Genomic DNA, 13,056 nt, shown 5'->3' on the forward strand with positions numbered 1-13,056 from the left:
TCGATCTTAACAGGTGTTGATAAACAGACCGTTGATGGGTTCCGATGCTTGACTCTGCCCTGAACGGAGAGTCCCAGTGGCTGGTTCAATGTGTGGAAAAGTGCAGTACAGTGTAGAATTCTCTACTCTCATTCTCTTGGAAATATTAACAGCTGGAGTAGTGTGAACTAGAGCTTCCAGGTGGCTGTCGCACCCAACAAGCACACTGTAGTGAATCCGCAGGGTGGGCGACAAAGTCCTGCTTTTCTCCTCTTTCTTCCCCACCATTTCCTTTTTTAGATCACCGATTTCGAAGATGCAGTTCCCTCTTCCCGAGGCTATTCCCATTGTATGGACACAATTCTACATGAATCCACGGCATGTGGCTTGTGACGACGTCGATCCGAGTCAAGCTCGCCGAGTTCCTTGACTCTCTGCTACAATTTGGATGGAATTCATTTATCTACGAAGATGGGAATGTTGTCTGAATTGACTCGTGGAAACACATTCTCATTATTGTAAACGAATGGATCTCATCCACCATCGTTTTCTGAAGATGCGTATATCTTTTAGAACCAAAACTTACAATGTTTAGGTGGTTAAATGTACATTTCTATCATAGATTTAGTTTATTTTGTTTTCTTGTTATGCAATCATAATGGGAATCAAAGTATTTTTTTTTTTTTTTTACTTCATTATTTTTTTCTTTTATGTTATAATAACAATTTAAAAAAACAAAATAATATAAAAAATCAACTTATTGTTTATATGTTTTAGAGATTCTTAATTCACATGATTAGATAGTCCATACAAATGCAAACTTATTTGAAATTTTAAGTTCAGATTTATGGAACATGTTTCAAACTCAATATATATAGAGGCGAGAATGAGACTTTACTCATTCTTAACAACTTCTTTTCTTATTTCTAATCTAGTTTCTTAATATTTGATAATAGCCATTTCTATTATTACATTCTTTAATTTTTTTATCTTAGACAAATAAGGTGCTTAAGACAATAAATAGGAAAATCAAGATACGGAGGATGTTAGGTTTGGACATAATCAAAGAATTAGAAAGAGAATGTAAAAGTTGTAAGCTATTAGGATGTAAAAAAACATTATCAATTGAGTAACAAATTACATTCTTGCCTCTATATATGTTCCAAAATGTTATCTACTTCATATTCTTGTTAATTATCAACTTCAATTGGTGGTGGTGGTGGTAGTTGGTGTCAATCCACAAAGCACTTTGGCTCTATATAAAATTTCTTTAATGGCAAAATATGGAAGACTAGATGGAGGCAAATATGTGGCAGAAGCTTGAGGCAGTATCAAGGTAGAGAGAATTTGCTTCAAGAAAGCATTGGGCTCTTAGTTGTCACTAATTGCTCTATCAAGTTTTTAGATAAGAAATACCAAGTTTATATATATATATATATATAATTATCACTTTTAGGAGCAATTAAATCAAATATGTAAGTCTTAAGTTTCCAAAAATATCTAAAATATGATAAAAACTCTAAGTCCTTATATATCCTTGTAGGATATTATTCCCAAACTTCAATAATTCGTATCTCTTAATTGGACTATTCAAACATACTTAAATTTAATATGACGTACTGATGTACTTTAGAAAATTTGTATGTACAGCTTTTTAACACAATATTCTATCTTCTCCAAAAGATTTGAGCCAAAAATTCATCTAGAAACTCAAGATATGGCTCCAAACATTACTATGTACAAAAACACTTACTTATTGCTTTTGGTTTGGATGCACTGACTTCAATATTCTATAACTTCTTCATTCAAATTCCAAATTCATCAAAAAATATATAAAAAATATAGCTGAAAAAGTGCTTTCTTCAACCTCAATTGCCGATCCTTTGTTGTTCTTTGAAAGCATATGTTATATCCCAAAGAGTGATAGTAGGTAAGAAATTGACACCTTAACTTTGAGTACTAATAATTCCTTCATAAAACTCCAAATCATACAAAATTTATATCCAATTTGTACCCAAAAACCTAAACTAGCCTCCAAAGCTAGAATGACCTCAAAAGAAAAACTTCTATCTCTAATAAGGCCTTGGAAAGCCTCCTTGAAGTCCATTGGGCATGGCCTTCGACCAATAGGGATGAAGATCCTCATTTCTTGCCTTCATTCGACCATGCCTTACATTCATCCCTCCCAAAAAGCCTCCTATTAATTAGGATTTTCATCTTTAGGCTCTAATCTCTTCTCAAGGCTTCACACTAAACATTTAGGTCCTATAATATTTTTAATGTGATAATCAAAATAGATAAAATTCAAAATAAAGTTTTTTATATCCACTCTCTTTAAATTAATCTATTAACCATTCTAACATACCAAGACTTATAAACATATTATATATTCTAACTAATTTTTATATACTATAAATAATTACAATACAAAAATGATATGTAATATCAAAAATCATTGCAAAAATGTAAAAAGGTCGAAGTCATTGAGATGCTAGTTTTTGGATTTGGATTGATGTAGCAAGTGGCAAGTTGGCATTAAAAAATAACACTTCATCACCCTCTTCAAAGGTTTTGTATTGCTACTTGTTATTTGCTTACTGCATCTGTCAATTCTATAGGATAAGGATGAAGTGTTGTACCCCTTGTCATTCCAATCATTATGATGAACCACTACAAATATCCACAACATATCTTTCAAGATCTGATTTGTATGCTCTATTTGTCCATGTGTTTTAGTCTAAAAGATTGTAGAAATGGCAAGTCATGTGCCTAATAGCTTAAATAAGGCTTGCCAAAAACTTCTCATGAAGCATAGATCACGATTTAAAATCATGATACGATATCAAAGAAGACTTGTGCAAGCGCTGAGACATGAATATTTGAGCACACTGAAGCTAAGTGAAGTTGTTTTAAGAATCAATCTACAAAAATAACAATCGTGGTATGATTATGAGGCGTCTATGGCAAACATGTAATGAGATCCATAGTCACTTGCTTCCAATGTGCCGTAGATAGTAGAATTGGTTGCAATAGACGAAGAGACGTTGCATTGTGTGTTTTATTACATTAACATGAATTGTAGTAGTGTGCAAAGGTTCAAACATTATGATCCAAACTTATCCAAAATCATGTCCTTGAGACCCATTCTATAGTCTCTCTTGTTTTAGATGTCAAAATATAAGAATGTCATGTCTCTCTTGAAATATGTAGATTTAAAGTATAACATTCTCAAATATATAAATTTGCTTCTTAAAATATAATAAGCCATTATTAAGACTATAATCTTCATACTATATATTGTCCACCTTTAGCTGATTGCTAATCATCTTAAAATAAGCATCTTGATATGTAGCTTCCTTCCATTCTGCCTCTTTAGTTGGATTTGAAATGATACTAGTAATGGTAGCAACTTCTGTCTTATCTCCCAATTTAATGTTTAAGTGTGGTCTTAGCAATAAATTGTCTGATACAGTATGTTATTGCCCTTACTTGTACTCAGGTTGCATATCAAAAAATTGCAATTATTCTTCTCAATATTGATGTCATGATTGCATATTTTTTAAATGGAAATCATATAGCAAGGATTGATAGTCAATTTGAACAACCACTACCTGATCCATCATATAGTATTACCATACTTTTATGGTTTATACAATCACTAATTTCTCTCAATCATATACAGAGTAATTGCACTTTGCTCTTTTGAGATTGCATGATTCATATGCCATAGGTTGAAGGCCCCTATCAAAGTCTTGTAGGAGGACTGCTCTAATTGCAAAGTCAAAAGCATCAATATAACAAGGTATAGATAAGATAAATGTATAGGGATAGATAGTTAGAACTATAAAAGTTTGATAGTGTGTCAAAAGTCATCATCTAGTGCAGGATCACTTGTTGTAGTCATATTAGGTATTGTATTGAAGCTACCACAAGCTACTCTTAAAAAATCAACTAAGAGGTGAAGAGACATTGTAATAGTAGAATCAAGCAAAAAAATTATAGTATGGGAGATATGGTAGGACAATCCCAAATAGAGGCTCAATTACAACACCTTTAAGGCTAGATAGCTACATAGTAAGGGCAAATAGAAGCCTCAACGATAAAGGAGTTGACTTCTACTATGTTGAAATTGAGTAAGCCTAATAAATACTCTAGGACTTCAAGAGAAGAAGATGTATGTCAATGGCTATTCAACAAGCAACAATACTTTTAACTATCTAGAACAAATACTACTGAAGAAATTATATATGTAGCTAACTATTTGAAAGATGCGGTAGCCATTTGGTGGCAACATTGAATTCAAAGCTATGGAGCTGTCATGGATATATATATTTACCTTCATAATTATCTAGATAATTAGAATAGGTAGAAGTAAGTCAAAGTAGATAAATATAATAATATCTTATAGAAAACTTCTTAGAAACTTCATAGATATTGCTTTGCCTTTATACATGTCTATAGGTAATTGATAGGTTGAAAACTTCGCCAACTAGGAGGCCATGTGTCAACATGTTGATCACTTGTAGTACAAGTTGGACATATGGCATACACCTAAAAAACTTGCCTTGTAAATTAGACATGTATCTTGTAAGTTGGACATGTATTAGAGGTCCTATAGCATGTCACCACATAATTCTTAATTAAGTAGTATATATAGAGGCAAGAGAGAGGCCTTCTTTATTCTTGTCAATTTCTTTCTTGCTTTTAGTCTAGTTTCAAGAGTCTTATGTTTTCTTGTTTTTAGCAATAGCCATTCCAGTTCTTCTTTGAATAAACATACTTTCTTCTATTTTGTCACTTTCCTTCTGATACAGATTTTATGAGTTTATGTATCTTCTTCTAGTTTGTGTCCTTGATAGGAGCTCAAGGTGGATTTTTTGATTGGGAGGAATTAAAGACTGAGTTTAGGAATCATTTTTGGCCCATCAATGTAGAGAAGATAACACACAATCAATTAATAAATCTTATACAATCTAGGTTGGTATAAGATTATGTTTCTTAATTCAAGTCCCTATATTTCTAAATTAACAATATTTTAAAGGTGGAGATGATGGATCAATTTCTACGAGATTTGAAACTTGAGATTCAATGAAAGATGGAGCTAAAGGATCCATAAACATTCAAAGAGACAATTCAGATTACAAAGAAGGTTGATGCTATAGATTTCAAAAATCATGGAGCAAGACCTATAGTACAAAGTCTTATACTGCTATCTAATATTATAGCATAAAAACCAATGGCAATGAAGATTGATGTTCTACAAGGATTTTTGACGCCACAAAGACGATAAATATTGGTACAAAAAAGATTCTATTTCTATTATCAAGAAGTAGGCCATTAGATTAGAGGTTGTCCAGAATGTCAAAATTCAAGCATTAGGAAGACAAAGTCGATTCATATTCTTGAAACATATCAAGTTGATAATAAGACAAAGTAGGAAAATGAAGCTCCCTAGTAAAGGTACTAAGAGCCAATATTAGAGATAGCTATTGTCTCTTAAAGATAAATGGCATGGCTTTGGAAAACTATAAAAAGAATTGACAAGCACATCTAATAGGACTACTAAGAGGAGAACCATGTCAAGTGCTTATAGATTGTGGTTCTACAAAAAATTGCATCTCAATTGAAATTGTTGAGTAGCTTAGAATTAAAACTAAGGCAATCAACAAAAGAAGTATATACCTTGCAGATGATCAAGAAAACGTGTTGAATAAGATATGTGAAGAAAAAATCTTAAGGTTGATTGACACATATATCTTAAAAAATAGGTTTAAGGTGACAAAGCTAAGATATGATATTATCCTTAATATACTATGGCTAGAGATGGAAAATAAGTAAGTTGATTGAATAGCAAGGATAATCTACTTTAAAGATAAAGGATGCAAGTTGACTCTTCATACCTCCATATCAAGTGAAGAAGAAAGACAATCCACAACCAAAGACTTAATCATAGGGATGACCTTTATAAAGAAGTAATTACAACATAAGCAACTAATATATATGGTGGTTCTAAATCTTACATCAATAATAGGTAAGACAAGCGAAGGAGTAGAATGGGTAGAGTAACTCATATAGGAATATCAAGATGTCTTCCCAACTGACCTACGTAGTGGCATGTCTCCTAATCAAGGTACCTTCTTTCAAATAAAACTATTGCCTAGAGCCAAACCAGCAAGTTGATCAATTTATTGCCTAGCACTAAAAAAAACTTGAAGAGTTGCACAAGACATTAGATGAACTTTTAGAAAAAGGTCTCATTTGAAAAATCACATCACCATAGAGAGCACACGTATTCTTTGCATCCAAGAACGATGGTGGACTTTTCCTTTGCATCAACTATCAAGACCTCAATAAGCAGAATATTAGAATATATATCCACCTCTACACATGGATGATCTTCTTGACAAACTTTAAGGTGCAACCATCTTTAGTAAATTGGATCTTTGGAGCGGTTATTGACAAATACCTATTGTAAAAGAGGATATAAAAAATACAGCATTTCATACATGCTATAGACATTTCAAATGGCTGATTTTACCTTTTGCCTCACTAATGCTTCAGCCTCTTTCATGGATCACATGAACAAATTTTTTTGAGACCTTTTGAACAAGTATGTAGTCATCTTCATGGATGATATCTTTGTATATAATGAAATCCCTAAAGCGCTTGAACAACACCTATAAAAAGTATTGTGTCAATTATAAGATAGTCACTTTTATTGTAAACAATCAAAATGTAAACTTTGGAAGTCAAAAGTCACATTTTTAGAGTATTTGGTGTCGTCTAAAGGTGTGCGTATAGAGCAAGATAAGATAAAAGCAATAGAAGATTAGCCAGCTTCCAAGAATGCTTGTGAAGTCCAATTATTTTTAGGCCTTACAAGATATTATTGCCATTTGGTTTAGCGATTTGCTAACATTGCTATCTCATTGTCAAACCTATTAGAGAAAGGTGCCTCATTGGAATGGAAATGGCAGCAACAAAGCTCCTTTGATAAGTTGAAGGAGGTATATATTACTACTTCAATATTGCAATCATATGATCCTAATCTTTTTAATATGCTTGATATTAATACTTTTGACTTTGCTATTGGAACAATCCTTCACTAAGACTTTGATAGGGGCCTTCAACCTATAGTATATGAATCACGCAAGCTCAGAAGAGCAAAGTGCAATTACTCTGTATGTGATTAAGAGCAATAAGTGATTGTATTAACCATAAAAATGTGGCAACACTATATAATGGATCAACCAATGGTTGTTCAAATTGACTATCAAGCCTTGCTACATGATTTGCATTTAAAAAATGTACAATCATGACATCACTATTGAGAAGAATAATTGCAGTTTTTTGATATGCAGCATGAATACAAGTAAAGGCGACAACATACTGTATCAGAAAACTTATTGCTAAGATTAGACCTAAAGGATAAATCAAAAGATAAGACAGAAGTCGCTACCATTACTAGTATCATTTCAAATCTAACTAAAAAGGTAGAATGGAAAGAAGCTACATATCAAGATGCTTATTTCAAGATGATTAGCAATCACCTAAAGGTGGGCAATATATAGTATCAAGATTATAGTCTTAATAATGGCTTACTATATTTCAAGAAAAAAATTTATATATTTGATAATGCTATACTTTAAACCTATATACTTCAAGAGAGACATGACATTCTTATATTTTGAGATCTAAAATGAAAGAGACTCTAGAATGGATCTCAAGGACATGATTTTGGACAAGTTTAGATTATGATGTTTGAGCCTCTGGACACTACTACAATTCATATCAATATAATAAAGTACACAATACAGAGTCTCTTAGACTATTGTAGCCTATTCTACTATTTACGACACATTGGAAGTAGGTGATCAGAGATCTCATTACGTGTTTGTCGTAGATACTTCATAATCATACCATAATTACTATCTTTGTAGATCGATTTTTAAAACAACTTCACTTAGCTCCAGTATCATTATCGTGTTGTAACATGACTATATGGTGAAAATATAAATGAAAAAGATATTATTAATATTTAGTCATCTTAGATGTTAGAAACAGTGGCCAATTCCAGTGCCAATATTTAGGGTCAATTAATGGCACTCCACCGGTGTCATCGAACCAAGTACCCTCCGTACCATCAGGACAACCAGAATCATTTTCCAACCCTACATAGAACAAGCCTAGTAGGTATATACCCGTGGAGACAGCCAATATGTATGATGGAGATGAAAGAAGACTACTTCATCATTTTCATTGTAGACAGGTTGGTCATTATGCTGGTGTAGTATTACGTGCTATCTTGCTTGAGAATGCATAGGGCATCTAGCTATGGAAGATAAAATAATATTTTTTAAGTATACGGATAGACTAGTGGGTTTCAACCATCTAATTACAAACTATTTTGGATTTCAATGTAAATGCTTAATCCCAATACAAAGTGCTTAGAACACTATTTTTAATAACTTTAAGATATTATAAGTACAAAGTCTTTTGTTATTTGTTAGTTTTTATTTTTTATTTTATTTTATTTTATTAGTTTATTTTATTTTATTATCAACCCTAACTCTAGACAACGAGCTTTAGCAAGCTGTAACTCTCAATCAAACCGGGCGATTGTTGTAAACTTCTACCACTAGTGTCTTTGCAAGCCTTCTAAATGCTCAAGAAGTTTCAATCCAATCTAACTTACAGATTGCAAGAAAATGCCATAAATCCATACTGATGTATCTTGATCGCTGCCTAGAAGTCCTCGACTTACCACGCCAAAAGTCACCTTATTCTAGTCAATAGATCTCCACAATATTACAGAAACTCCAAACAACCCCAATCTGCTAACTTTCGATATCTCTTTATACTAATGGTCAAATATCCTCTAGCTGTTCCGTCAGATTAACACAAACTTTTGTATACACTCGGCATACTCAACCCTCTAGATACCTCTAAATTTCAACCGCAAAAGTTTCTTCAATTTCACAAAATAGTCAAGAATACCAACCTTAACTTTATTACAAAAAAAAATCCAAATCACCAATACAAACATTGACTTTCAGCAACGATTCCAAAAGTCCTCTCAAACCTTATGAAACTCAATTTGACACCTTTCGAAGGAGCTTTAAGCTAGCTCTCCTATTCCAAAATCTTGATCTCCGAATGCCACTTTCCTTATCCTCTCCTCCCTTTTAACTCCATGTCGTCTCCTTTTCTCCCACCCTGGACTCCAAATTAGAACAGTCGACGGCGCTTCTCCAAAATTCTTGTCTCTAAGATGATCTTTCTACGGAAAGGACGTTTCTTCCAAAACAGCATAGAAAACAGAACAACTTGAAATGGAACCGAAGCCTCCGTATTTGACACTTCATTGGGTTGCCTAACCAAGTCCGGTCTCATACTGGATAAGAGGCCCAAATTAGGACCTGGATTGGATGTCCCCATAATTAGGTCAAATTGGCCCTTCACATCAGACTCACCTGAATATTGAATTGATCCTTTCCATTTTTTTTGACTCTTGGTAAGAACGGCTTCGACTCATTCCACCTGATTTATCGGAGAATCTTATAGACCTTGATTTATTTCCTCAATTTTTCCTAGACATTAGATTTACTGCTCTCGTTTATTGAATTTGGATAGAGTATTATATTACTGATAAGTATGCCTCGACTACTTGTAATTCCTACACACTAGCACGTAATCATCACTAGCTTTGAGATTGAAACATTCATGGGCATAATGACCAACCTGTTTGCAATGAAAACAACAAAGTAGTCTTCCTATACCTCCATCATGTATAGTGGGTGTGTCCACCGATATATACCTTCTAGGCTTGTTCTAAGTAGGGTTGGAAAATGATCCTGGTTGTAGAGTCGGTACGGAGGATACTTGATTCGATGATGTCGGTGAGGTGACATTAATTGACCCTGAATATTGGCACTGGAATTGGCCAATGTTTCTAACATCTAAGATAACTAAATGTCACGGACATACTCATGTAAGCTAGTAATTACATATATAAATAGATGGAAGTAAGTAAAAATAGGTAAAAGTAAGTTAATTCTATAGAATTTAATATGGAAGCTTTCTAGAAGCTTTATAGACACTGCTTTGACTTCATAAGTGTCTTTAATTGACTTTTTAGATTAGAAACGTGGTCAACAAGTTGACCATGTGCCACACATGTTGTTAGTTTGAAGATCAAGCTAACTATGTGGTCCACACGTAGAAAAACTTGCCTTGTAAGTCAAGGCATATATACTACAAAGTCAATACATATTGGAGGTCCTATAGAACATCACCACATAGCCCCTAGTTAGATAGTATATATAGAGACAAGAGTGAAGCCTTCTTCACTCTTGTCAACTCCTTTCTTGCTTCTAGTCTAGTTTCAAGGGTCTCTAGTTTTCTTGTATTTTGGCAATAGCCATTCCAGTTTCACTTTCAATATACATACTTGTTTATTTATATTTTGTTATCTTTCTTTGAGTGAAGGCTGACTTGTCTGAATTGCTTTTTCATCGAATTCTTGTGCTTGACAGATTGACAAGAGTACACCTATAATATCAGAGCTTTTTCTAATCTTGATTAAGAGTGGATTATTCCTTTTTCTTGATAAGATATAAGCATATTAGAAGTTGTGGATTACCCTCTTCTAAATTGATATTGTCTTTAATATTTTCTTTGTTCTCAAGTTCTCTCTTCTATTTGTCTTGAGCGATATTACACATCTTCTCTTTTTTAAGTGTTATCATGGCAGAACTTGTTGAAATGAAGACTGTAATGGCACAAATGCAAGAGCATTGACGAAGTTAATGCTTGCGATGCATCAATTCAATTTACCTCTACAAGGAGCAACAAGATTGGCAGGATGTGAAGATATAGAAATGGTTTGAGCTGCTTCAACATCTGCACCAAACCATGTCCTTTCTCCTATAGTGGAACACCCTTAAAATATTAGAGAACCAAGAATTGCCCTATCCGAGAAGTTTGATGGCACCAGATCCAAGTTTCGAGGATTTATCAATCAAGTGCAACTTGTGATTGAACTTCAACCCCAAAGCTATCCAATCCTAGGATTGCAAGTTAGATTTATTGGTACGCATCTTTTAAGTTCAGTATTATTGTAGTTTTCATCTTTTTTTGAACGACAAGATCCAATATTAAATAATCTAGAAGCTTTTCTAACATAGTTTCGATCCATGTATGGAGAACATGATGCAATTCGTGTTGCAACTAATAAGATCAATATTTTACGACAAAGCAATTGATCAGTAACGTTGTATGCTTCACAATTTTGACAACTTGCAACCGATATCAAGTGGGATGATACTGCACTTATTAGCCAATTTCTCTACGGATTATAATATGAGGTAAAAAAATTAATGCTTAACTTACCTGATCCTCAAACATTGAGTCAAGCAATTGACTTTGCTATGAAGTGCGACAATCACCTTTTTGAATTTCGGTCTGAGAACCGTACAAGTGGACCTCAACGTTACTATAATTCAATGGCAACACCAACACCTCTTCAACACATACATTCGGAAGTAGAGGATATGCAAATTGATGCAGTATGTTTCAAACCTCTTACTGAGCAAAAAAAGACTCGTCGTCGTCAAGAAGGATTATGTTTATATTGTTGAGAACCAAAGTACACTGCTCAACATTGTCCAAAAAAATGACGCAATCACAAAATGAGGAGTATGGCTGTGAAAGAAGATAATATGTCGGAAAACAAGTCTGTCGAGCTACAATATGGACCGTGCGGCTGGAACCTTGCACAACATCTAGTAAAGGTCCTATTAATTCCTCACAGCCCTGTCTTTGTTTTATATTAAATATTATTTTAGGATCTAAATATTACAAAGCCTCAGCCTTGTTAGATTCAGGAGCCTCGACGTGTTTCTTAGATGAAGAATTTACAAAAAAACATAGCATATCTTTAGTAAAGAAAACTAAACCTGTTCATTTAGAAGTCATAAATGGTCGTCCATTATCTTTTGGAGATATTACTCATGAAATCCTTCCTATAGAAGTAATAATCAATGGTCATAATAGCTTTGTAGTATTTAATATCATTAAATCTCCCTCTAATCCAGTCATTTTAGATTTATCGTGGTTAGAAAAATACAACCCTCAAATAGATTGGATTTCTTGAATTCTGACTTTCTCTAAAAGTATAACTAACAGTGTAGTTAATCAAGTAGAGAGTCATAAGTCCAGTTCAATTAAACTCATATTTACAGGTGCAAAAGCTTTCTTGCATGCTACTATGAAAGAATCACCATATATTATTTATGCCACACCTGTTACTACTGGTAGAAAGACTTCAAGTGGCATTCCAAGCCAATATCAAGAATTTCAAGATGTATTTGAAAAAAAGAATGCAGATACACTCCCGAAAGATGGTCCCTATGATTGTTCAATTGACCTTCAAGAAGGAGCACAACCACCATTTGGACCAATCTACAATTTATCACAAAATGAATTAACTGAACTCAAGAAGTATATTGAAGAAAATCTAGCCAAGAATTTCATATGCCATTTTAAATCTCCGATAGGAGCTCCAATTCTATTTATGAAGAAAAAAGATGGATCATTGCGGATGTGTGTTGATTATCGAGGATTCAACAAGATTACCATCAAGAACAAGTATCCACTACCTTTAATATCTGGACTTCTTGATCACTTGAATCAAGCTAAGATCTATACAAAAATAGATCTCCGGGGAGCATACAATCTAGTATGCATCAAAGAAGGAGATGAATGGAAGACTTCGTTTCGAACTAGCTATGGATATTTTGAATACAACGTCATACCTTTTGGACTTACAAATGCACCAACAGCTTTTCAACATCTAATGAATGATGTTTTTCGAGAGTTTTTGGACGATTTTGTGGTTTATTATCTAGATGACATCTTGATCTATTCTAAGAATCCAGAAGAACATGAATTTCATGTTCGTCGTGTGTTACAAAAATTAAGAGATGTAGGACTCTATGTCGAGATAGAAAAGTGTATATTCTACACTACTCAAGTCGATTTCTTAGGTTACATCATTTCAAATGATGGACTTATGAT

Source organism: Physcomitrium patens, chromosome 5 (genome assembly GCF_059467195.1).
Source record: "Physcomitrium patens ecotype Gransden chromosome 5, ASM5946719v1, whole genome shotgun sequence".
Classification (NCBI taxonomy): domain Eukaryota; kingdom Viridiplantae; phylum Streptophyta; class Bryopsida; order Funariales; family Funariaceae; genus Physcomitrium; species Physcomitrium patens.